Genomic DNA, 25,948 nt, shown 5'->3' with positions numbered 1-25,948 from the left:
ATCCCAAAGCGATAAGGTGAATACGCCCCCAAACTTTTAAACTTGTTTTCAAATGAGTCAAACATGTTATATGAAAATGTTTACAAAGGACTACGTGTCCCTAAAACCATTATAAATGAAAGTATAAACCTAGCCTTCAGGTTGTGGTATACGTGTGTCTGGATCCTTACATATGTGGTAGTATGCGATGGGCACATCGCACCACCCTGATCGTAGGACGCTTTCCCGCGGGAAGTACGATCATTGTGTATACTTACGGGTATTTAACTAAGTCGAACGCTGCGGTGTTCGCTGAGGTGACCTAGAGTAGAGACTTGAATTTGTAAATGTGATTTTACTTTGTTATTCCTAATCCACGATGGGCCGAGGCAGGCGTAGTCTCGAGGGGTAATAAAGTAAAATAAAATATTTTAGCGTCAGCGTGTTCACCAGCATTCGTTGCTGACGTATTTTATTTACGTTTTGCAGGTGAACAATATTAGCGCTTGGAATATCGAAGTGCTATTTATATATCCGATGGCTCGGATTTCATTTTGTATAAACTTGAATATATAATGGTGGTTTTTGTAATGATAAAACAAGTAATCTTTTGAACTTAAACGGGAATCTTTTATAATCCCGTCTTTTATAATATTACAACTTTAATCCACAAGTTTATAAGTCTTCAGCTAATATAACGTAACTCTGATTTATTTACAAATGTGGTACCAACTATTGGTCGCACTCCTAGGCCGTGTTTTGGGGTGTGACAATAACTTTTTCCTACATTGATATTTAAAAAAATATATACCATGATTTAAATGGCCATAACACTGGACCTTCACAAAACGGTATATTAGTGTCACATCAAATTTCATTTTTTTCTCAAAACCCCGTATTTTCTCCACAACACCAAACCTTCAAAAAACACCATTAAAAATTATTATAATTGTGTATATATATGTGTGTGTGTGTGAGTGAGAGAGAGAGAGAGCGAGAGAGAGATGGTGACCCCACTTCTTTGGCCATGTGTGGTTAGTGTTCCGACTTAGGGCCATAACTTTTCCCCACAACGCTATCCCCCTCCCTATCCTGGTTCGTCTGTCGGCCACATAACACAACTACAATCACAACTTTAACTTTGTGGATGCTCTAATAGCTGAAATATTAAAATTATCTTCATGATTATGTATTATGGCCATTGAAGTTCACTTATCATCTGTTTGGTAGGAGGTAATAGAATTGAGAGAATGTGATGGATTATTTCTATTCCTTTTTCTTGTTTGGTTAACCTATAAGAATATAATGAATCATTACTTTATGTTGTTTGGTAGCCATATAATATCACATGAATGAAATACAAAACTGACAAAAATACATTTATCAAAATAAAGAAAATTTACGAAAATAAAAAAATGGCAATGTGTAACACCGCGTCTTTTACCCTCTCTAATTTAAGTCTAAATATATTAACTTAGAAAGTATAGGGACTGAAAATGAAAATTCTGAAACCGCGGTACGCGACGGGGTAACATGGAACCCATCGCGTAGCGCGATGGGGTTGGTGAGTCATCGGACACGTGTCCAACACCGTGTCAACACGTGGCGCGTTGTGACAGGCCACGTGTCACCACCGCATAAGGCGGAGCAAAAATTGCGGCGCCGCGGTACGCGACCAGTTCCAAGGGACCGGGCGCGGTACGCGACGGGGTCCAGAATTGCCTATAAAAGGGGGTGACGGGTATGAGCTCCATTCATCCCAAAAACACCTCTATTTTCACACACTTAACCTTGAAAGGCATGCCCCGTTGCCGTAACAAGTCGACGTGCTGTTTTCTCGTATTTCGTGCAAGAAACGAATTTATAATCAAGTAGCAATCACTTAAGCGAGTAGATCAAGATCCTGCCTTTTTCTAATTATCAATCTAAGCATCCGAATTAAGGTAGTTGTTATGTATAAGTTATTTGAATTATAGCTTAGACTATCAATCGAGGCTATGGCTTTTAACCTTGACCATATTTTACAAACATTCATTCAAAATCAAGTTTTCATAAAATTGTTACTTCATGATTAAGTAATGTTAAACCAAAGATATATTTTGACGGACATGTACTGGAAGGGGGATATCACTAGTAGTGAGTTTCTTGCTTAAGGAAAAGTAATTCGCATAAATCCCAATCAACCGAGGGACCTGTTTACTTACCTGGAGAAACTTACCAACGTGATAGAACCTATTAAGCCAAAGCATGCTATATCAAACGTCACATAAAACAAGTGTTTTCATTCACAATCAAAGATAAACGATTTCAAGGTTAAGCTTACAATCATAGCTTAACATCATTCAAAACATTCATACAAACCTATTTATGTATAGGTTAAGTAACATTCACAATCAATCAATCAGTCAAGGTTTCCAACACCGACGATACAGGTGAATACGTTCAAACATTTTATAAAGTGAATACGTTAACCTTTTTAATCAGTCAAAATATATTTATACTCAATGAGACGAATCGTGTTTGTCTTAACGAGTCAATCAATGTCTACATGAGATAATGAAATCTCTAAAAACGTTATAAACAAAGTAGAGAATAATATCAACTCGGACCGAATACGCATGTGTCTGGATCCAAACATAACTGTTAAAGCTCGATCAATCAATCAATCAAAGGCAATGAAGCCACGAGCTTAAATGGTCATGACCAGTTCTCAGTTTAGGGCCGTTTGGCTCGGGGAATACCGTTGTGTGTGTAGGGCAGTGGTACATATACCGGACGTAGAAATGCTTCCGCTGAGATTGTCAAGAAAACTACATTTGTATTGTAATCGTCATTCAAAATGTTTTATTGAGTCATACGTGTTCACCAACATATAGCTGACGTATTTTTCCAACCCATTGCAAGTAATTAAGCATAAGTAGCATTAACAAGGATTGGAGTCTTAATAAAGATAGAAGCACGTACCAGATGGCTCCGTTTTTTATATAAAATTCTTGTAATATGAAAACATATCTTTTGTAAACCAATACTCGGGTATTTAATTCCCGAGTAAATTTTCAATGTAAATTAATATTATATTCAACCTAAAGTCTTCCGCTAAAAATTAACCCATAAACTTTGATATATTTACAAAACAGGTACCAACTTGTGGTCACACGCCTAGGCCCTAAGTCGGGGTGTGACACAATGCCAATGGTGGTGGTCATGGTGGTTGTGGTGGCAGGGGGTGATGATGACGACAGTGGTAGCAGTGGTGGTGGTGGCGGCGGTGGTGTTGTTGACAGAGTAGATGAAGGAGGAATGAAATGAAAAAAAAAAGAAATAAGGGGCGAGAAGATAAGGTTTTGATGGAATGGTGTAGGACCCGGTAAGGTTTGAGTTGTTTGACGTTAATGAAGAATGAGAGTTGGGGACTAACAACCATGGTATTACATTTGCATAATAACGAAAGATAATAGATTCAGGGCTGTAGAAATTGGGTGTTGTATATTGAGGATCAAAGAACCTAGGTTTACATAGTCAATTTACCTTAATACTAAAACTGAATAAGCCATTAGTTTTAAAATCACAAGGAATCTAACCTATAGGATAAAGATATCTCTTAGGAGGTGAATGAACCCTCATGGTATACAAAAATATAGTTTTAGTATTAAGATAAATTGGCTATGTAAACCTAGGTTCTTTGATCCTCGATACACTACACCCAATTTCTACATCCCTGAATCTATTATCATCCGTTAGTAAGCAAATGCAAGACTGATGGTCGGGTAAAAGTAATGTATAGTATATTATTATATTATTTGTTTACTTTTAGTTTAAATATTATGTGAACTTTGGTACTTCAAGCGTGTTTATGTATTTCAGGATACTTGACGTTAAATACGTTTATCAGGATGAATTATGGGCTTGGCATGAAGATGTAGAAGGCTCATGATGATTGAGACGTTTTCCTATGCAAAATAAAAGAAGAAAATAAAGAGGATGTGTCAGACACCCTTAGCGCGGCGCTAAGGGGTCCTGCGTGTGACCTTAGAGCTATTCTAACATCAAACTTAAGAAATCAGGAAATTGAGTCCTTAGCGCGGCGCTAAGGACTCACCCCTGGATATAGCGACGCGCTAACATCTCTCCAGACGGAAAAACTAACCTAACTTTGATATAATCAGTTTTGAGCCTCTATTTCGACCTATCCTTCATTCCAGCAACCAAGTACAAGCCCTAGGACGATTTTGCACCATCACGAAGCTTCCGGTTCGTCAGTTCATCGCATGATTTCATCCTTTCATCAGATAAGCGAATCATTCATGATGTCGATGTCAGGCTAAACCATTGTATTCACTTTAGGCTAGGGTTTTGTGTAAACTAACTTTGATCACATTCTATGTTTTGAACGAGTATGAACTTTATTGAATATCTTTAATCTTGTTTCACATAATGAATTGATTGTTTGAACAATTAATGGTTGTGTTCATCACATGTAGGGTGAGCTCTTATGTCATTGAACCAGTATTCGTTAGTCATTGCTTACAATTGGTTTTCATACATTAAACTGGTAATTGGGTAAGCCGGAGTTCAGTTGTGTCAACTATTCGGTTAGGGTATCGTTTGTCCTCACAACCTAACTGTTAGGTTTAGTAATTACTGCGCAATTAATCTTTATGAATCTGTGATTAGTCGGTCAACACATTACCTGAACCTGAAGTGAATCATTCTCTCATAATTGTTTACAATCTACTTAAAGTAATCAGTTTTATCAAACCATCTTTTATAAATCGCTTGACATCGTTTGTCTTAGTATATTTAATTATGAACTTTACTTGCACTTTCCACTGATTCACTGTTAAGACGACTTTTATTTACCCGTACTAGTTATAGGTATTTAAGCTTTATAAATATTTGTTTTTTTATTAGAGCATGACATCTATATCAAAGACTATGGTTGTTATTCCCAGACTCTCATTCTTCGTTCACGTAAAGCACAACTCAAAATCTTATCGAGTCCTACACCATTCCATCAAAACAATACCTTCTCACCCATTCTTTCTTTCTTTTTCTTTTTCTTTTTTTCATTTCATTCCTCCTTCATCTACTATGTCAACGACACCACCTGATAACCACCACCGCCACAACCTGACCACCAGCACCACAGCCACCAAAAAACAAATTACAACTAACATACTATATAAAAAGAAATCATCAATACAGATAAAAGTAAAAACGCATAAATGCTTACAGTTTACACTTTACATTATCCGCCTGATTTGTTTCTTGTCCTTTCGTATTACATTTCGATGTAAAAAATACAAATTCACCAATTAATTAGAAGGAATAATTATTGTTATTATTGCTAATGAGTTTTAGTTCAACTGGTATTATAGGGAAAGTGAAGATTTGGGCTAGTGATCGCAAGATTTCAATTTCGAATCCAATCTCTACCGTGTTTTATTGCAATGGGCCTTCGGGTTTTCCAGTAACATGAGATGTTGGGTTTGGACTACCCATCGTTGTCTGTGATCGCAAATTTACGAGGTCGCTTCTTGTCATTGTGTCATCCTGGATATCCGTACTTTATTCTTGGTTGTTAAATAATAGATTTATTTGTTTAATTATTTATTTATTTTTTTTACTTTTAGATAAGGTGATGATAATGTGGTTAACATTTCGCATAATTCCAAGAGGGCGTACGAATTTGATATTTGTAAAACAAATCTCAATGCACCTATCATGGTCTTTATTGTTACTTTGTAGCTTTCTTCTTACACATGACTTTATATTAGTTTTCTATTGATAAATTCTAATATTTTATTTAACGGCCATTTTATTTTAAATAACTGGACCTAAAGATACTACAAATACATGAATCAAAATACAAACATAACTCACACCGACCAAAACAATCCACCAAAACGAGCCACATTTGGTCTAAAACATGTAGAGGTGAATCACAGTATCACACCAACTTTTTTGTCTTTATTTGTTGTGATATATGATTAATTTTTAAGAATAACTTTTTTTATAACAGCTAATTTATATTATTTGTGAGAATTAAACTTCTACACTTGTTATTTTAAAAGTTTTGTCTTTGTCAACAAGCAATAACTTTATCGGTAATCTTTAAGAGTAACTAGCTATGATATGAGAAAATTCTCAAAATGACCCTTTTTAAGAGAGAGAAAAAGTAAATAGCCCTAAATCTCAACACATTCCTAAATAGCCCGTCAAATTTGGACTGAGAAGACGAGATCTGGAAAAATCTTTAGGCCAATAAAATTTTGACAAGTGTCAAAATCCGACAGTTTTTTTAAAAATGTTGGGGGACTAGTTCATATTTTCCATTTAAAGTTATTCTAATAAAACAGTCTTTTCCGACGGTCTTTAATGTTTCCTAACGGATCCCCTCACTTCCAAAATATGGGAAATTGTGCCTTCAAATTAATTCTTTCAAGACACATTTCGGGTGAATTTGTACCAAGAAGACGGGTTAGTAATTTATTTCTTATGTGTTGAAATCTAGTCCACACCTTCAAAATTTATTTATAATCCGTCTACACCAACAATATATTATGCGATCCCGTCTATTCCGACATGATCATCCAAAGAGTATACATGAGTTTATCTTCTTCATCTTCCCATTCATACCACCCTAAACCATCCTCTCATACCACCCTAAACCTTAACTTCCATGGAGTTGATGAAAGATGTGAATGAATTATTGAAGATTGAGGAAGATGATAGATATAATGTTAATATGGACGGACAAGTAAGATTATACTACATAATCGTCTTCTTAGTACAAATTAAAAAGATTTGTGTCTTGAAAGACAAATTTGTAAGGAACATTTTTCCATGAGTTCAAAATTTGTAGGGTGCAGATAAGAATCTTTAATAAACCGTCCGGCAAAACAACTTTTAACATTAAGATTTAGTGAAGAAATATGGATGACTCCCTCAATATTTTCAAAAACATGATCCCCTAGTTCAAATTTACCAAATAAGTGTCTTGAAAGTCAAAATTATATGACACATTTTTCCATGTGTTTATATTTGTAGGGGTTAGATAAGAAAGCTAAATAATCCGTCTGGCAATAAAGCTTTGAAAAATAAATTTTAGTTAAAAAATATGGACGGGTCCCTCAATATTTATAAATATATGGTCTTCTTGGTACAAATTCACCCGAAATGCGTCTTGAAAGACTGAATTTGAAGGCACAATTTCCCATGTTTTTGGAAGTTGAGGGGATCCGTTAGGAAACATTAAAAGACCGTCGGAAAAGATTGTTTTATTAGAAGAACTTTAAATAGAAAATATGAACTGGTCACCTAACATTTTTAAAAAAACCGTCGGATTTTGACACTTGGTCAAAATTTTATTGGACTAAAGATTTTTCCAGATCTCGTCTTCTCAGTCCAACTTTGATGGGCTATTTTAGGAATGTGTTAAGATTTAGGGCTATTTATTTCTTTCTCTCTCTTAAAAATGGGCCATTTTGAGAATTTTCCCTTTATATATACATACACACATTTTTATATGTAGTTTTCAGTTTTATACATACAAAAACATATTTTAGTTGGAATCTCGCTTGAAACCGGGGTTTTTGCTGAAATCTCCCACGGAAAACGGCCGATTTTGGTCGGAATCTCACCGGAAACCGTTGTTTTTGGTCGGAATCTTGCCGGAAGCCGCCAATTGTGGCCAGATTTGACCGGAAACGGCCGATTTTGGCCGGATTTTACCATTGACTGATTAATTGGCCGACTAGCCCGAAATTAATCAGTGAAGTGGGGACTAGCGATTAATCGGGGACTAGTCGGGATTTTTGCAACACTGGGCATGAAGTGATGGTTAAAAAAACTTAGAATCTTAAGGTCTTAGATTTGAAACCCGATTCAAGAAGGTTTATAATTGTGGCTTGTTTCCTTTATGATAGTGTTTCTAAGTGAGTTAGCCTTAAATCGTCAAAATCAGTATGAAAGGTTAACAATCCGTCTTAAGAAGACTCACTTGAATATCAAGAGTAGTTCCAAACATCATTAAAGAAAAGGAAATTAATCCTCTATGTAACTATGTTCTTCAAACAGGAACATTTTGTCAAAGAAGTAAAAGTTGACTTTGCTACAAATGAAGAGCTCTAAAATGGTTGACTTCTATATTTCAACGGATTACTCAATAATTGAGTGCTTATTTTCTATTTTTCTACTTTAGGTTTCTAGATCTAAAGAAAATAACACGACAAAACCACTATCACATGTTTCTAGATCAATATTATATGTATTTCACAAGTTTTTAAAATAAGTTTTTTTTATTATTACATAAACATGATTAGATCCATACATGTTTTTCCTGAAAATTTTGAATATGTAAAACAATTTCTGTTACCCTTTTATTGACACCATATATGATAACTCTTAGAGCTATTTGAAAATTTGTATTTATAATTGTAATGGAGCGAGTTTAGATGATCTTAAGTTTACAACATAATGAACCGATTTGACTCGCCTCTAATCTCAATCTAAACTAAAAGCTTAGCTCGTATACAAAATACAAATCATACTCACGTGCGTCAGCTTCATAACTTAGTGAATCGAAGTGTTCTTTTTAATTTTGATGTTTTATACTTCTTTTTATGCAAATCTCAAATTGTAAGTTAAAGTAATATAAAAATTGTAGCGATGTAATATAATACAAAATTACCAATATATTAATTTTTTTAGTGACGTAATTTTTATTTGAGCAAGCTACGTTAAACTCAAACTTGACTTACGAGACGAATCATAATTAATTGAATTTAATTAAGAAAACATGTAGATGTGACTTATGACTTATGAGTTAATTCATCACTCCTAATTGTACCAAGTCCAAACATGTGATAAATGAAGTGGCATGAGGTGATCAATCACGCTTGCTAACCATAATTGTTTTATCAATTATTTTCTTAAAAAAAATAAATAAAAGAACATAAGAAAGTGAATAATTGAAGGACATGCAAGCTCACTAATTTTAAATTATGAGGAAAGTGCACAAAGACCCCCCAACTATAAAGTATAAACTTTAACCCCTTAAGTTGTATATAGTTACTGGTTTGCTTTGTTATTATTATTCTAATAGCGATACATGGGGGGGGGGGGGGGCAAGGTGGACGGCAAACCAACACCAATATGGTATACATAAAAGAGTTTTAACTAAATTTAAAACCCAAATTTGTTTTTTACACCAAATAACTAATTAACATTTGATTTAGTGTAGTTCCATTTAAACACACGTTCAACTTCCCAAGTATACCCATTACCATTAGCCCATTTGTGATCAGAATGTTTCAATAGAAACTTAACGGATTGAGAATTATTGCTGTTTAGAACGATATATTAGAAATCATAGATTACAAAGAGGTGACCGAGAGCTTCATTTCCAAAAATTCTAGGAGAGCTTCACTATCCGTTTAAGTGTTTAAATTAGATCATTTTTGTTACAATACTTTTTTTTTTTGTTTATTGTCATCAGAATTCTTTAAATTATATACGGGTTATTGAGTTTATATATTAGGACCCATGCTTATTACTCACCCCGAGCCTAGAATTTTCATTATGTTATATTTTTTTCATATGTCTTGTTTATTGTGACATGTAATTGAAATCTAAAGGGTGTGTTTTGTAAAACTAACATAGTTTAAGGGGTTTTATTGTAAATATTAAGACTGGATAATAAGAAATATGTATTATTGAAAGATGATGGTGACAACTTAGTAGGTCCGAATATCATATTGGTAGATTCCAAAGGGATATTCTATTCCGGTTGCGGTAGTTTGATACTCTGATGCTCATTTGATTAACATATGTCAAGTCAATTTGCATTTTTCTCTCTCAGAGCATTCTCGATCCGTTCTCCATCTCTATCCCTATAATTACACTAAAAAACACTACATTTCTCTCTCATGCTTAATTAAATAGTATTTTTTATACATTTATCATTACAGTTTTCTCTCTCATCTACTCACAACCAATCCAACAAATATTAAAAAATAAATAGGGAAAACAATGTTTCCCCAAATGTTTCCCCGAATTTACAAAAAATCACTACATTTCTCTCTCCACCCTATAATTTACACTCACAACCACTCATCACCCCACCCTATAATTTACAAACTTCCCTCACATATTTATAGAGAATAGGATGAGAATCCTCTCAATAGTATCATTTTCTATTCTCCATAAATCTTGGGGTAATTTATAATATAATTATTATTTTCTCCATCGAGTCAATATTGTGTTTTGAAAACCGGACCGAATCAGAGAAAACAAACTAATTGATCAAAAAAAATAAATCGGTTGTTTTCAACGGAAAAAAAAGTCATGAAACCTGATTAACGTGTGAAAATTTTTGGACAACCTTATGCATCCGATTCTTCTTTTGCTAGCCACTTATTTTGTAAACTTGATTGACCGGTTAAACCAATGAATAATAAAAGTTGTCGGTCTGGTTTTAAATCAAGAAAGAAATGTAGATAAAAAAGATACATTCTTTTGTAGTGGATATTTTTTTAACCTTCTTTAGTTGTACCTGATGAGCATATTTCTTTAACTTTAGACATAAAAAATGCTAAAGTTATATATTCTATTATGTTAATGAGTTATTCCTATTCTCCATGTTTTGAAATAACAATGACAGCAGGAAAAATGTTTGCCATAAGAAATGGTTTATATATATATATGTATATTATCAACAACCCAATTCTTTAAAAAATGCTAGCTGCTAGCTGTTGTAAAATTTACAAAATCAATGACTCGTGTAAACGAGCTGAGATGAGCCCGAGTTCGACCAGGCTCTAGCTCGACTTGTTTCGAGGTCTTTTTTAAAAGCTCGAGTTCGGCTCGTTTATTATTTATTAATTAATTCATATGCATTTTTATTTTTGTTTATTTTAAGAAAAACCTTAAACGAGCCTAAGCTCGGCTTGAGTTCGGTTGTGAAGTGTAATCTTAATACATAGAAGTCCAAAAGAGGTAAAACTTAATAATACACAAGGTTCGTCAAGTTCCGACGAGCCTTAGCAAATTTCACAACAAGGCTCGAGCCTGGACTCTATAACTAAGCAACATTCATTCATGGTTCAGGCTCGAATAGATCGCGATTAGCTCGACTCGTTAGCAACTCCTGTCAACGAGTTTTGTTGGCAGCCTTATAAAGGTAAGACCATCCACAATGCAACCATGTGCCCTTCCCATCTACTCATTGCCACATAAGCTACTCGACATCAAAACTTCTTCTTTACAAGGTCCATTATCATGTGGGTCCCACATCTCCTCTCACAAAACACCATTTCCTTCTCCCTTTTTAAGCCCTTGGCTAAGGACTTTTTCCATTCTCTCTCATATCTCTCTCATCCATGTCATAAGCCATATCATCAAGATCAACTAAGGGCCTCTTTTTTTCCATTGGGAATGGTCTAAGACTTTTTATTTGAAAAAAAAAGGTGTGGCCTAATATGTTTGATTATTATAATGTGAAATTGACTGGTTTTGGTTCACTTGTCATAGTTGACTAAAAGAAAAAGAAAGTTGAGGGCAAACGCGATACGCTATAATATATTGGATGCAAGGTTCAACTCAATTATCGAAACTCACATGCCTTATCACCTAACTTCAAGGTCGGTTACATGATCCCATCATTAATTGGCTTATCTTATTAATAAAATAAAATCATCTTACCTTTTCATAAAAAGAAAAATGAAAACTTATATATTTTATTAATATAAAGAGTTATTAGATTAAGAATATAATGATCTTTTTAGTAAACAAATTATAAAAATTTGAAAATAATTGAGACTTAGGGCATTATTAAATTAGTCATGTTCGTATGTTGGCAGGTTAAATTTGATCCATGTCTAGAAAATTTATATGATCTTAAACATAATTTGTGTATTTGTGGACTAACGAAAATATTAGTGTACATGATGTTAAATTGTTAATGTATAGTAATATTTGAAATATAAATTTATAGTGAAAACCAAATTTCTACATGCTTAAATCCCACAATGTAAAAGTCACTTTTCTTTTAACTTTTAGTATTTGACATTTAAGGTCTAATGAAACATTGAAACTAGGGTGTAAACAACCTAAGCCTTATCTCGGTTAAGCTTGTCCTGACGTATGAGAGCTCTAGCTCAAGTTTGATTTGTTTCGAGCTCTTGTGATAAAACTTGAGCTTGGCTCGTGAGTTGTAAGTTCAAGTATGGCTCGGGAATGTTATTATTATTTTTAATTAATTTATATATGCTTTTAAATCTTTTTACATATTTTGAGAAAAACCAAACGAACCTAAGATCGGCTAAAACTCGTGTAGTACCTTAAACGAGCCAAAGCCCGGCTCAACCTTGCGAGTGTGGTATGAAATTAATACATAGAAGTTAAAAGAGAAAAAAAAAATAAAAAATGCATAAGGCTTGTTAAGGCTAGACAAGCCTAAATGAGCTTTACATGCAAGACTCGAGGTCAGGTTGGATAAATAAACGAGCTTAGTTTGAGGCACGGTCTCGGTTCAATCTTAAAAAAGTTCAGCTTGTTTCGAGTTTTTTATTGATCCGAACTCGATAAATGCGCAAACAACTTGGCTTATTTGCACCATAAATGAAACCTGAACTGTGTCACAAAATACATTCCATAGAGATTTAAAAAGTTAAGGTCTTGACATGTAAAAGAAAACTATCCACACATTACCAACAAATCTATAACATAATTCAATAAAAATAAAAAAATAGTGAAAGGAAAAAAAAAGTGTTGGTAACCTTAGTTGGTTATCGACATATACCATAACCTGAAAAAAAAGACTTTGTCGGCGGTACAATTCCGTCACGGTGTCTATTCAGTATTTAATTCTTCGATGAAACTGTCACTATTACATTTGTCATGAGCGGTCGATAATTATTGATAGTCGCCTCAGAAGTTACAATATTCGTACCCTGATTTCTAATAGAGTATAAACTAAGGGACCAACCTTCACAGTTGTCGATTGATCATTTCTCAAATATAAATGATTATGGTTTTTTTTTTAATTTCTGGAAAACCTAAAATATAATTAGAAACATTTTATACAGTTTTATACTACGATTTGCTCAAATTACGACTTAACTTTTTTGTTATGTTTTCATGTGAAAAAAGAACCCGTCGTCGTTGCAATGAACCGAACCAGTATCATAACAAACTAAACCCATCGATCCCCACCGCATCCCTAAACCAAAATCGAATTTACCACAAAAACATAAAACCATAACGTCCTATTTTATGTTGGTTTTGTTTGGTTTTTTGGGTTTTTTTAAGCATTTTTCCAAATAGTGTTTTTTTTTTCAGTTTCTATTATCTCCGTACCACAAAAGTAATATTTCTTTTATTTTTTCTCATATTAAAAACAAAAGAATACGGTGGGGGTGGGTTCCTCAAATAAAATAATCTTATTATTCGTTTTTAGACAACATTAGAGGCTTCACCAATCACACTATAGATTTGTGATACGGCGTGCTGCCTGTGATGAAGCATGCAACCTTGGATTTCTTTTGGCCGTTATTACCCATGGACCATTCCTACCTAGAACTAATCCTATTGTGATTTTTTGTATGACAAAAATAAATAAATATATTATAATTTCTATGTGATCAAATATATGTATATGCACAAAAACCTTAAGAAACATATACTCCCTCCGTCCCATTATAAGTGTCTTAGTTTGACTTTTTAAGTCTTTCTTTTACAAACTTGACCGTGCATATTTTTGTTCGTGTCATATAATACTTGATGAAAATTATATCAATGTAAAATACATTTAAAACCCAATCCATTCATATATTTTACATCAAGTATTATATAATACAAAAAAAAATATTGTCGGTCAAAGTTAAACAAGAAAGACTTGAAAAATCAAATCAGGACACTTATAATGGGACGGAGGGACTACATATTTTCATACATTCGAAAATCATATCATTCATTTTTATAAGTATATTGGCTAAGAAAGTTACAAACATGAGAGTAATATAATGATTATATTGTAAATTTATTTAATTATATAAGTTTTTAAGAATGACTCGTAATCTACTCTCATTAACCATCCATAACTGCATCTCGCAGAATTTGAACCTTCGACCTTTTAGAATAGACAAATGTATAGTGGTTGATGTTAGTGACTGAAAAAATGAGTGTCACGTAGACACGGGACTCTCACTAACCCATTAAATGTGTGTCTTGGTTTAGTTAAAAACAAAGTAAAAAGAGAAAAAAAAAGGGTGTGACGTGTAATTGTTTAATAATTGACTAAAAAATTAACTAATTTCGTCTCTCACACACTCGTTAATAGAGCCACACCCCTCACTAACTATCATGTAAATAGGGAGACATCTTACCACCAGAAAGTCTCAAAAACGAACTTCAATGAATACCCAACGTCAACGGAGCCATGATCTATGATCAACAAATTAAACAACTTAATGGGAAAGTTTATTAGGTCAGTCTTTCTATCTCTTTCAACTTGGTTCATGTGTTGTTTTTAATCACACTCAAAACTGCCATAAATGAAACAAGGATACCATTTCCTTAACGGAGACTCAATTATTAGGTGCACTTATAAAGTTGTTGGTACACGATGGAAATATTAAACACATCCAAACAAGTGACTCATGAAACATTTGTCGGGAACTGTTGATTTGGAAACATGTAATTGGTTCTCTTTCCAAAAGTACAATCCAATTTTGTAACTTGTAAGAGATGCATGTGTTGGCTTTTGATGTCTATTATGAGATACAAAATTACATAAACTGTAATGGAAGCATGTGTCATGTGTGTACATTGAAGTTGTCAGTTTGTATACAAAGAAAATTATTATAATATTAGAAGTTAGAACCAACTTCAAAGTTCAAATCTTTGGATAGTTTTCTAAATATTGTATTTTAAAGTATTTCGTGTGTATACAAAACCAATAAAAAAACGAGGATACTCTTTTATGCGAAAACAAAAATGTGATTCGTATCTAAAACAGATCAAATGAATCTTTTATATAATGTTGAAACATCACAACGATTTGAGCAAATAGTTCAATCTTCATCAAAGACTGACAACTGAAGTATACACAAAATTAGGATCCAATATTAGCTCGTCGCCATCTTAATTCATTTTTTTTTGGTGATATGTATCAACACAACTTATTGAGTTATTGGTTTAAGTTTTCAACCCCCTCTAATACCTAAATTCTAGGTTAGAAAGAGATTATGAACTCATGGTGATGTGCCCAAAATGGGCTTAAGGAAGTGGACACATTTTGATGACCATTATTTGTAGTAAAAAAAATCTATAAATGGTGTACTTAGTAAAGCTAACTCAATTTATTATATAAACTTTTAGGAAAGTTGCCCTTGAATGAATGAGTGGAAGTTATAATTAATAATTCTGTAAAAGTTGAAATTATCAAATAAGTGAATAACATCATTTGGCTTTAATCATCAATTGATGAATCTTTTCACTAAATATTTGTATAAGCTAAACTTTGTTAGAAGATATTGTCACAATTCGTGACCCCCAATTTGTAAAAGTTTGAAAATATGATTATTTGCATTCTTAATTTTAGGTTGTTATAAATTGATACCGAGTAATGTTTTGAGTAACTTAAGTATTTGAACGTGTATACTTAAACTCAAGCCTAAACAACTTTTGATATTGGGTGAGTTTTCAATTCGAGACTTGATCAAGAAACCAAGGAAAAGTGACGATTTGAATGGTTTCTTAAGTGTATTATATTATGTAAGGAGTTTAAAGCATATATAGAGAACACATTTTAGCTCCTTACAAAACCTTTGTTAGATATTTACATTGTGGATAAAATGTTATTTTTGTTAAATTTGTAATGGAAATTGAAAAGTTTTGTGGTACATACATACAAGGCCAACCCGGAGGAAGGCAGCCTAGGGCCCACTCTCCCCGGGGATGAGGGGACGAAGTTATATTATTGTCTCTATATTCTTTTTTATATATATTCTTTGAAAAAATATATTTTAGGGGGCCATTTATCCACTCGACTCAAGCTCTCGGATTTTCAGGAATTCTCGAAGACACTCCTATACAAATACAACGTATTTTTGTAAATTTACAAGTTAAGCCTTTGTTATATTAAACATCAAACGTGCATATGATCCAAGAAGATAATCCAAAAAGGAATTTAAAAATGTGACATGTTTGTTTGAGTAGATAGCTTGCGTATTGTTCAAGAAGGCTTATTACGTGAAGAAGTTAGATAAAAAAAACATAGTGATTAAAGACATAAACGTCGCCGTTAGAAGGAAAATGGATCCCTTTATTATTGATGATTTTGCATGATTAGAGGTTTTATTTTTTAATGGATTGTGACTTGGAAATTGGAATCATTTGTTTTTCTTTTGTTACATTATTGATAAAGTTGTTTAAATAAATAACACGTAGTCCCAAAAGAAGTTATAAAATTTGTAAGAAGAATATCTTTTTTAATTAAACTAGATGTTACTTTTCTAATTGGGATATTTTTTTAGTTATTTATGTTAGAATAGAAGAATAATAAGAAATTTTAAACTTTTTAATATGGCTCTGCACTACAACAAGTATCTTAAAGCATGTAATAAGGCGTCTCCCGTTCTATGTCACACCCTTGAAACGCTGGTACATTACTATGGATTTTGCACGCTATGTCAACATTTTAGCTTAACATACCTAAAACTTGTCTCATAAGCCCGAGAACAATCAGACTACTCAACATAAACCTACATCTCTTCATTTGTTATGCTATATTAGATGAATTTTTAACCTTTTAAAGATTGAAACGTCCGTGTACCCTTGTGTATCTTTTGATCATGTTTCATTATTTTGCATTTTTTCAAACTTCAAAATATTCACACACACTACAAATCTATCTCTCTTGTCAAATTAACCTCAACCTCTTGATTGATTGATTGAGTTTATCTTATGTTGTTTTCACTTATCAAAATATCGGATAACTTTGATTAAAATTTGTTTTCTTTATTTTGATTTAAGTTGTAAGAAGATATTCATACATTCCATGCATTTAGTAAATTAGTGGGCACAAAAACAAAGGAATATTATTTAAGGAAAGAGAGAGAGAGAGAGAGAGAGAGCAAAGCCCAATTGGTGAGGTGATGGACTTATGGTTTAGTAGCCCATGTCTCCTTGGTGAGTTGGTGGATCCTTTTAAGGTGTATTCTTGAGTTTATATTTGAAAACAAGAGGTTGTGATTTGTGAATGATATTGAAGAAAATAAAAAATTTCATATTCATAAGTTTTTCTCTATAATTTCTTTTAGCTTTTTTCTTGAACATGAGAAATTTCAAAAAATAAAAATACAACGTAATGTTTTCGCCACCCAACCCAAAAGAATCTCATCGTTCCATCTTGATCATCCATTTAGTGATATCTATTCGTTGTCCTTCTTTGGCTTCCTGACTCTCGTTTTTGGCCGAACTTTCTGCCCATGGTAGGCACGTTCTTATTCTCTTATCTTTGTTCATTTTTATTTCTTTGGGTTTCTAATTATCATTATCTCTAATTCAGGAAGCGTCTCCAATGTTGTCCCCTCGGCCCATCCATTGTTTACTCCATGTCTCCATTACTAATGTCTACCGACAATTTGGTTTCAAACCAACCGGTTACAAACCATGGAGAACCTTTTTGGGACCTTTGTATCGGGGCAAAAGTCCTCGATCGCATCAATGGCACACGTGGTTTCAAAAGAGGACAATGATAATTGGTATAGGAGTGACCAATAATATTATATCTTCGGGATAATATTGGTTAATTATTGAATTTATTTCTACGTAATAAAATGTCCCATGTGCTTAAGTTACAAAGATACGTTTCATAACAACAAGGTACAATGTCAATTACCGTGTTTTTTTTATTATCGTCTTAAGAAATTTGTTGATTCACCAATAACTAATACTGAGGGTGTTACACAAATTTTGTGTTAATTACTACCCTCATCTAGGGCTGTGCAACGGTTCGTAACCACGAGAACCGAACGGGAACCGCACTAGTACAAAAGAGGCCATAAGGTGCGGTCATTTTGGATAAAAGGTGCGGGTCTATGACCGCATCAAATAACAACGAACCTTTTGATATCTGCAACCGCACCTTTTGCATATTTGTTAACATATATAAATAGATGGGTTTGAGGACCGCACCTTTTGCCTCCATGCATACAAGAGCATCATCCGCCTATATATATATATATATATACATACTAGTTTGAGCCCCGTGTATTACACGGGAAATTGATGAACATTTTAAAATTTGAACATTTATCAAAATACAATCGACAACACAATTATCATATATTGTTAATAAAATTACAATTTATATTAAAATGATAGGAATTACTAAATAAACATTACGCAAATATATTCTAATAAGAAAAAATTACTTGTACAATACGTTTACGGTTGTGTTGGTCAATATACCTAGTTTATCAATAATCAAAATTAGTCAATGCCTGCCTGTAAATCTTGACAAAGCGATATAGATGTCCATGTGAAAACAAGGGTTCTTTCAAGTACAAGCCAACCATATATTACAAAACAATATTACTATAATAAATATATATATATATATATATATATATATATATATATATATATATATATATATATATATAAACGACATCTTATTAAATTCTCTCAAACCGTTTATTTGTAAATGAAGGTTTATCATGCATTTAAACTGAATTCACGGGTATGGGTCTCACCAAACCCAGATAGCCTTTTAAACAGGTTATAACATCACATTATATTAAAAATTAATCTCATCAAATATTTTATATGAAAATCCTATAAAATAGGGATATACTAAAAATTAGTATCCGTTTTTTTTAAATATACTATTTATAATTAGGAAACAATTTTATAGTAAAAAAAACGGGTCATGGGTCTCACCAAACCCATATAGTTTTCTTAAACCGGGTTATATCTCATTTATTTGTGAAATCATTTCATCATCAAATCCTAAGTATATTAATAACTTCCTTACAATAAATAAAATTAAAATCCAAAAAAATATATTAATATTAGAAATGAATAATAAAAAACAATCTCGTATTACAGGGAATAAAAACTAGTTATATATATATATATATATATATATATATATATATATGATAGCTAAGAAAAGAAGAACATGATTCTAGCCTTCCAAAACAAACCAAAAGAATAAATTTAAATGGTTAGTATGTCGATAAACAAATTTATGATATTGTAGTCAATGTATATAATGAAAATTTTTAAAGAAGAAAGTATTTTAATTGACTTTTATTTTATATAACTGAAAATACTAAAAAAAATAATTAAACAATCTTCTGACCACTTCAATCCCATTTGGCATGTTTTTTATAGCTAAATTGCTTCATTTTATTACTTAAAGATAAACATGACGTTAAAATATAAAAAGAAAAAAAAAGATATAAATAAACATTAACACACTTGCTTTATATATACATAAGACTATTTTGGGTTGGGTAATGACCTACATGGGATCCAAATAACAAAATGAGTTTAAAAATGTGAGGATGGTTGAGAGAGTGACAAGTGGCACATAATAGTATTATTTTATTAGAGTAGTGTATATATATATATATATATATATATATATATATATATATATATATTTGTTTTTAATTTTCAGAAAACAAAATATACTTAAATATATCAACCCAATAAATTTCCAGAAAACACAATGAAAATTTACATAACCATTCAACATATAAAAAGATTTCATTGTTTACAAACATATATGTTTAAAAATAATATCAATATACAATAACTTCTCGAACATACATCTTCATTCTTGCAACCCGAACCAACATCCTCATTCTTGCAACTCGATCCAACAACTTAATTCTTGCAATCCGGTCCATAGGAACTACCTAACAAAACATAATGTTACATTAATAAAATGAAGCTATATGCAAGTGTGTCCAATATGAAAATGTAGTGTGCGTGTTTGTTATCAATATAAACGAACGGTTCTCGAGCGTAAATGAACGACCATAAACGAGTTAAACAATTTGTGTTCACTTATGGTTGTACAAAGTTAAGGCACTATATTATCTATTAAGCAAATTAAGCATAACAAGTAGATGCACGAGACATTTTTGAAGAAAGATTACCAAACTCATAAGAGAACAAATGATATTGATGTGTTTAAATATGGAATGTGGTATTCACTTGCTAAGTTGCAAGTCAAATCGAATTAGGGGTAATATTTTAAACTCACCAATCTATCTGCAGAAACTCTGTCAAGCTATGAATTGTGTTAGTCAACAACTCTGTAATAAGAAGGATGTCTATACAATAATAAGAGAGCAATAATCACAAGCTTAGTAAATCAATGAATCAAAATCAACCTAAACTACTATCAAAGAGTAATTAATCATAATAAAATTGAACAAAATGGAATCATATCAAACCGATGCAGTTGTGCGAGTGTACTCCTTTCTGTTGTCTTGTTCTCGACCCAACTGCAGTCACCATTGATGTAGTAAACCTAATTGTAGAAAAAAATGAACAAAAACCATCGATATTATTAAAAGGACGCGAAGGATCTTAAAACCCTTCAAATTTGGCCGAAAACATCAAAAATAATTGCAGTGTCATGAGCATATTTTTAGAATGAAAATAACTCGATTTGCGATCTAAGGTTAAGATTCAAATGGAAAACAAACTCAAACAAAGCCGATTGTACCTAGAAAACCACCGTGAACTATTGTCTTCAAAAGACCGTGCTTGTTGGCCGCTGCACCCATGGCATTATCTGGATAACTTCAATGAAACTGTTTATACGAGCTAACTTATAACAGTTTATTCTACAACTGTAACAAAAACAAAGAAATCCATACTATCAAAAATTGATTAATAAAATCTATTATTGAAGCAAATTACCTTAAACACTAAGTATTAAAGTTCACTTTGGCTTCAACATTTTTGATAACACAAACTGTACGCATAATGCCAATGTAAATAGTTATTAAAAAAACCACAACTTGTTTCAATACATGTTTCACGTTGCACTTAGGTTTCAATAATTTACCAAATTGATCAATGTGATCATAACTACGAAGATATACAGACAAACGACCACCAAAAAGATATGATCAATAGTGTCATGAACTCTTGGGAACAAACATGAACGGACCAAGAGAAATAAAACATAGTTTTCTAAAGAAGAGATGGAATGCGATTGAGAAAATCTAGAAAGATTTGCTGTGAATCAACAATATAAATCGTTCTCTCAAATTTCATTTATGGCATCATCATAGTCTCACATGATCATCTTCAGCCACCTTTCACATCCGGCTGAATTATAAGCCTAAATCGCATTAACCAGCACAATAGACCCATACATACAATGCACACATAAACATATAAGCACAAATTTTTTAAATAAAAGTTGGAAATATAACAAGAATAACATTTCATATTTTGAAGCATTTTATGACAAAATATAAAGTGGTCCTATGTTAAATCGTGCACAATTAAATATTAAATATATTAAATAGCACCAAAATCACTTAAATCTATCCTTTAACGTGGATTTTCTTAGTATTATAAGACCAAAAGCATCTCAATCACTTTTTTCAAAAGATGAATGTAATTAGTGCTTCATTGTAATAATTTAAAATAGACCAGATGACAACAAAACGTCCTTTATGTTTACATGATTTTTTAGTGGATGTCCTTTAGCGAAAAAATATCAGAAAACATTCTTTATGATTAAAAACCTTATCACGTTTTCTCCTTTGGCCCTAACCTGGTTAAGTTTAAAAATTAGTCTTTTACTCTTTGAGAGACTATATGTGTAGATAGATAAAATTTTGAGGGAAAATATTTAAAGATAATTTTTCTTCCATGAATCAGAGCGCGTGAATCAGTTGAGTGCACCCCACGCGCCGTCTGAGAGGCACCCACATCAACCGAATCCTTAGCCGTGATGACGTCAGGGCGGCCGTTGAAGAAGCCACCGGATCCATGAGCCAAATCGACGACGGGTCGTCATCAGCTCCGTCAACCGGATTTTGATGAATCAATTCCGTTAAACCCAACTCGATAACGTTAAACCCAACTCGATAACGTCGTCAACATGCGGAATACAAACAATTGTCTTTAACCCAAACCCATGTCCTTGACTCGCTCGTTCACAGTGAGATGACATCGGCCGGTCAAGTTTTCGGTCTTGATTTAAGCAACGAATCAATTTCGGTTGGAATCAATGATTCTAGTGTCCTTTTTAGTCTAAAGAATCTTGAAAGCTTGAATCTTGCTGCAAATAATTTCAATTTTTCACTGATTTCTTCAAGATTTGGGAGTTTGGAAAGTTTGAAAGTTTTGAACTTGTCAAATTCATTGTTTTCGGGCCAGATTCCGTTCCGGGAGAGTTATCGCAGCTGACAAAATTGGAAATATTTGATCATTTCTTCGTTATTCTCATTCGGACCTCGCTCGCTAAGACTTGAAAACCCGAATCTGGCTACACTAGTTCAAAAATTCACAAGGTTCACAGGTCTTTATCTTGATAATGTGAATATATCATCACAAAGATTTGATTGGGGACTGAGTTTATCTTCATCTTTACCGAATTTGGACGTTTTAAGCTTGTCAAGTTTTCAACTTTCGGGTCTTTTAGATGATTCTCTTCAGAATTTGCATTCACTTTCAGTAATTCATCTAGCTCTAAACAACATAAGTGCACCGGGTGCCGAGTTCTTTGCATATTTCAAGATTCTGACAATTTTGAAACTTGGTTCTTATAATTTGATAAGAACATTTCCGAGTAAGGTTCTTAAGTTGCAGAAGTTAGAGATTATTGATTTAGCTCAAAACAAGAATCTTAACTATGTTAGGGCTAAAGGACAAAACGTGATAAAGTTTTTAATCATAAATGATGTTTTCTGACATTTTTTCCGCTGAATGACATCCACTAAAAAACCATGTAAACATAAAAGACGTGTTTTACCATTTTATCTTTAAAATAATACAGCAGATCAGCAGATGTAATTGATTGATTACAACGTATAATACCAAATCATATGTATATATAGAGTACAAACACTGCTAGCATCTTTAACTATAATACTAAAAAACAAACAAACTTTGGAAATACTTGAGATGAGAACCAAATTTTAAATTACACTAACCACATTTTACAAATGTTTTAAAAATTAAAATACACCATTTTTTTATATAAAAAAATTCGAAATCAGATCGGCATATTCTTCCCACCAACAAGCCATTACTATTTCTATTATCAAGTTGCAATATTAAAGGTGCTTTATTATTCCCTTTAAGCCTCTAAACCCCCTTTTAATTCATATTCTATATGTTTATTTATATATTTTCCGTGACTCCGCAGCCAGCCACAGTCCCACACCAATACATATTCAAATCAACTTACCGAGTGAGGCGGCTACATAATCCCAAATCCCATCTATAAATACAAGGTAGTTTGGTCAACTTAACTCTTACGTCAGTCCCAGACACTGACGAGGGTTTTCTATATTACCTAACGTTTGATTATTTTACCACAAAGTCATCTTCAAACCGTAACATGGCGTATTCACGTTACAACAACACGCTATCGTATCTTCGATTAGGGATAGACGGAAACCTTAGGTTCTACACGTATAACCCCAATGTGCAAGGTGTGGCATGGGAGTTGGTGTACACGTTTCTTGATAGGGATTCGATTGAAGGCGAGTGTCAATTACCTGGCCGGTGTGGGAACTTTGGGTTATGTGAGGACAGCCAGTGTGTGGCGTGCCCGACACCAAATGGGTTAAGTGGTTGGAGCAAAGATTGTGATGTGAAAAAGGTTACGTCTTGCAAAGCTAGTGACTTTGGGTACTATAAGCTTCAAGGGGTTGACCATTTTATGATCAAGTACACGAGGGGAGATGGTGCGACCAAACAAAGCGATTGTGAAAGTAAATGCACGAAGGATTGCAAGTGTATGGGTTACTTCTATCACACGGATGGTTCGAGGTGTTGGATTGCTTATGATTTGAAAACATTAACAAGAGTTGGGAACTCGACTCAGTTGGCGTACATCAAAACACCCAACAAGTAGAACTATTATGTCATGTCATGATCGATATTTTTGTTTATGTATTTTGATGTTTGTTTTGTAATAAATGTGTGGGTCAAAGATATATATGATGATCTGTCCTATAATTGACCTAAAGATTGTATAATTATTATTTTCAATTAATAAAGAAAGTTATCTTCGGGAAGAATCAGGATGGTGAAAGCAACCCTTGGACTATAGAAATCATGAACGTGTTTTTGTTCAATGTCGAGAAGCTACATTCTGTCAGATTTAGAAATGCATAATATGTGACGTGGCATAATCTCAACACTTGTGACAATAATAAGACTAATTTAGTTCAATCATATTTGATGAATTATTCTCAAGTCAATCAAGTGACTAGGAAGTGTGTGTTGTCGTTAAAAATATGTATAAGAATAATAAAATATTCAAGTGTTACATAATCAAAAATTTTAAATTTTGTAGAAACATATAATCTGTAGCTAGTTTTTATATTTTATTTATTTACAAATCAAATTAAGTTAATTTTAAAAAAGAAAGTTGGGTTGTACATCGAGCTTGTTTAGTAGTACATCATATATGGTTATCCATTCCCATATTCCCATATCAATAACAATTAGCTAGTCGTAGCTACCTCTTCTCTTCCGTACAACAACGAGGCGACGTGATATTCCCTAGCAATGTCGCTTAACCACATCACTCATCCTGTCGCGTATCACGTGAACTCCCACCACTCTTATCACAAACTCTTGAGAATATATCAGTCATTATGAGAATATATCAGTTGTGAATTATATCAGTTAGGTACTTGATTAATTATCAGCTCAAACTTTAAACCCTGAAACACATGCGAACAAGTGATATATGTTTTTTGTTCAAAATTCTTTCACCCCTAATCTCATCTAAACTTTGTTAGGAATTTTGTTGTTTGTAAGAGTTTTTATTTTGGACATAGGTCTGGTAAATTTTATGTTTCCTAGCCAAATAATGGTTGCAATGTAAGTTTATGACTAAAGAAAAATCAACATTATAAGAACAACAAATTAAAATATATGTTTATAAACCATTGATAATTGATGAAAGAATCTTATTTCACTTCTAGAAAGCCGGACAATTGTCATAACAAAAAAAATATTATTATACTTATTCTAACATGCTTAACAAAATACACCATAAATGACCAGAGGAAAAACCAAACATGAACGTTGAAATGTTATTATGTCTTAGTGACTAGAGCTTGTCATCGGATCGAACGCAAACGCCACCAAGTTCAAAATGTAGAGTTGGTCCCTAAAAATTTATAAAATTGAGAAACAAGGTAAAAAAAAATGAATATTATGCATGCATCTTTGTATAATCAATGTTTGCTTAGGATAATAAACAAAGAAACACGATTAAACTGAACAAACTTATTTTAAATATTTTAATCAATATGGAATTTTGTAAGTTAAATGTCCGTAATCATTTAATTACTCGGTTAACATAAACGAAACAAGAATTATGCAATAATAATATATTTCAACTTTCAAGGGTGTTTGATTTCAAAATTTCATGTGAAATACCTACAATTAATATGGTAGAAGTAAAAGAATCCGTGAGATAAGGAGTTGACCGTCAAAGATCCCAGCAAAACAAGTTGCCTGCCGATTGAAATAATTGTTAGCAGCACGTAACGCGTCAGTTGCCATCGACGACCACCACTTAACTTACCACGTTCGATGTTTACCTTTTATACTATTAAAATGGACCATCTTAAGTTAGTCAACGACTCAAACGGCAATTATCATACAACTTTTAGCTTAAAAAAGTTGGAATATGTAGAGATAAATAGTGCGTGCGGGCTCTATACTAAAACCTTAT

General features: G+C 32.8%; 1 pseudogene; it reads left to right on the top strand.

Annotated features, from left to right (window-relative positions):
- The first annotated feature begins 23,590 nt into the window (after window positions 1–23,590).
- LOC143634395 (EP1-like glycoprotein 4 pseudogene) lies at window positions 23,591–24,109 on the top strand (annotated as a pseudogene).
- Window positions 24,110–25,948: the final 1,839 nt, after the last annotated feature.

This window comes from Bidens hawaiensis, unplaced genomic scaffold (assembly GCF_021521415.1).
Source record: "Bidens hawaiensis isolate Kalapana, Puna unplaced genomic scaffold, B.hawaiensis_p1.1 tig00007048_1, whole genome shotgun sequence".
NCBI lineage: Eukaryota > Viridiplantae > Streptophyta > Magnoliopsida > Asterales > Asteraceae > Bidens > Bidens hawaiensis.
This window is presented reverse-complemented; position numbering and strand designations above follow the sequence as displayed.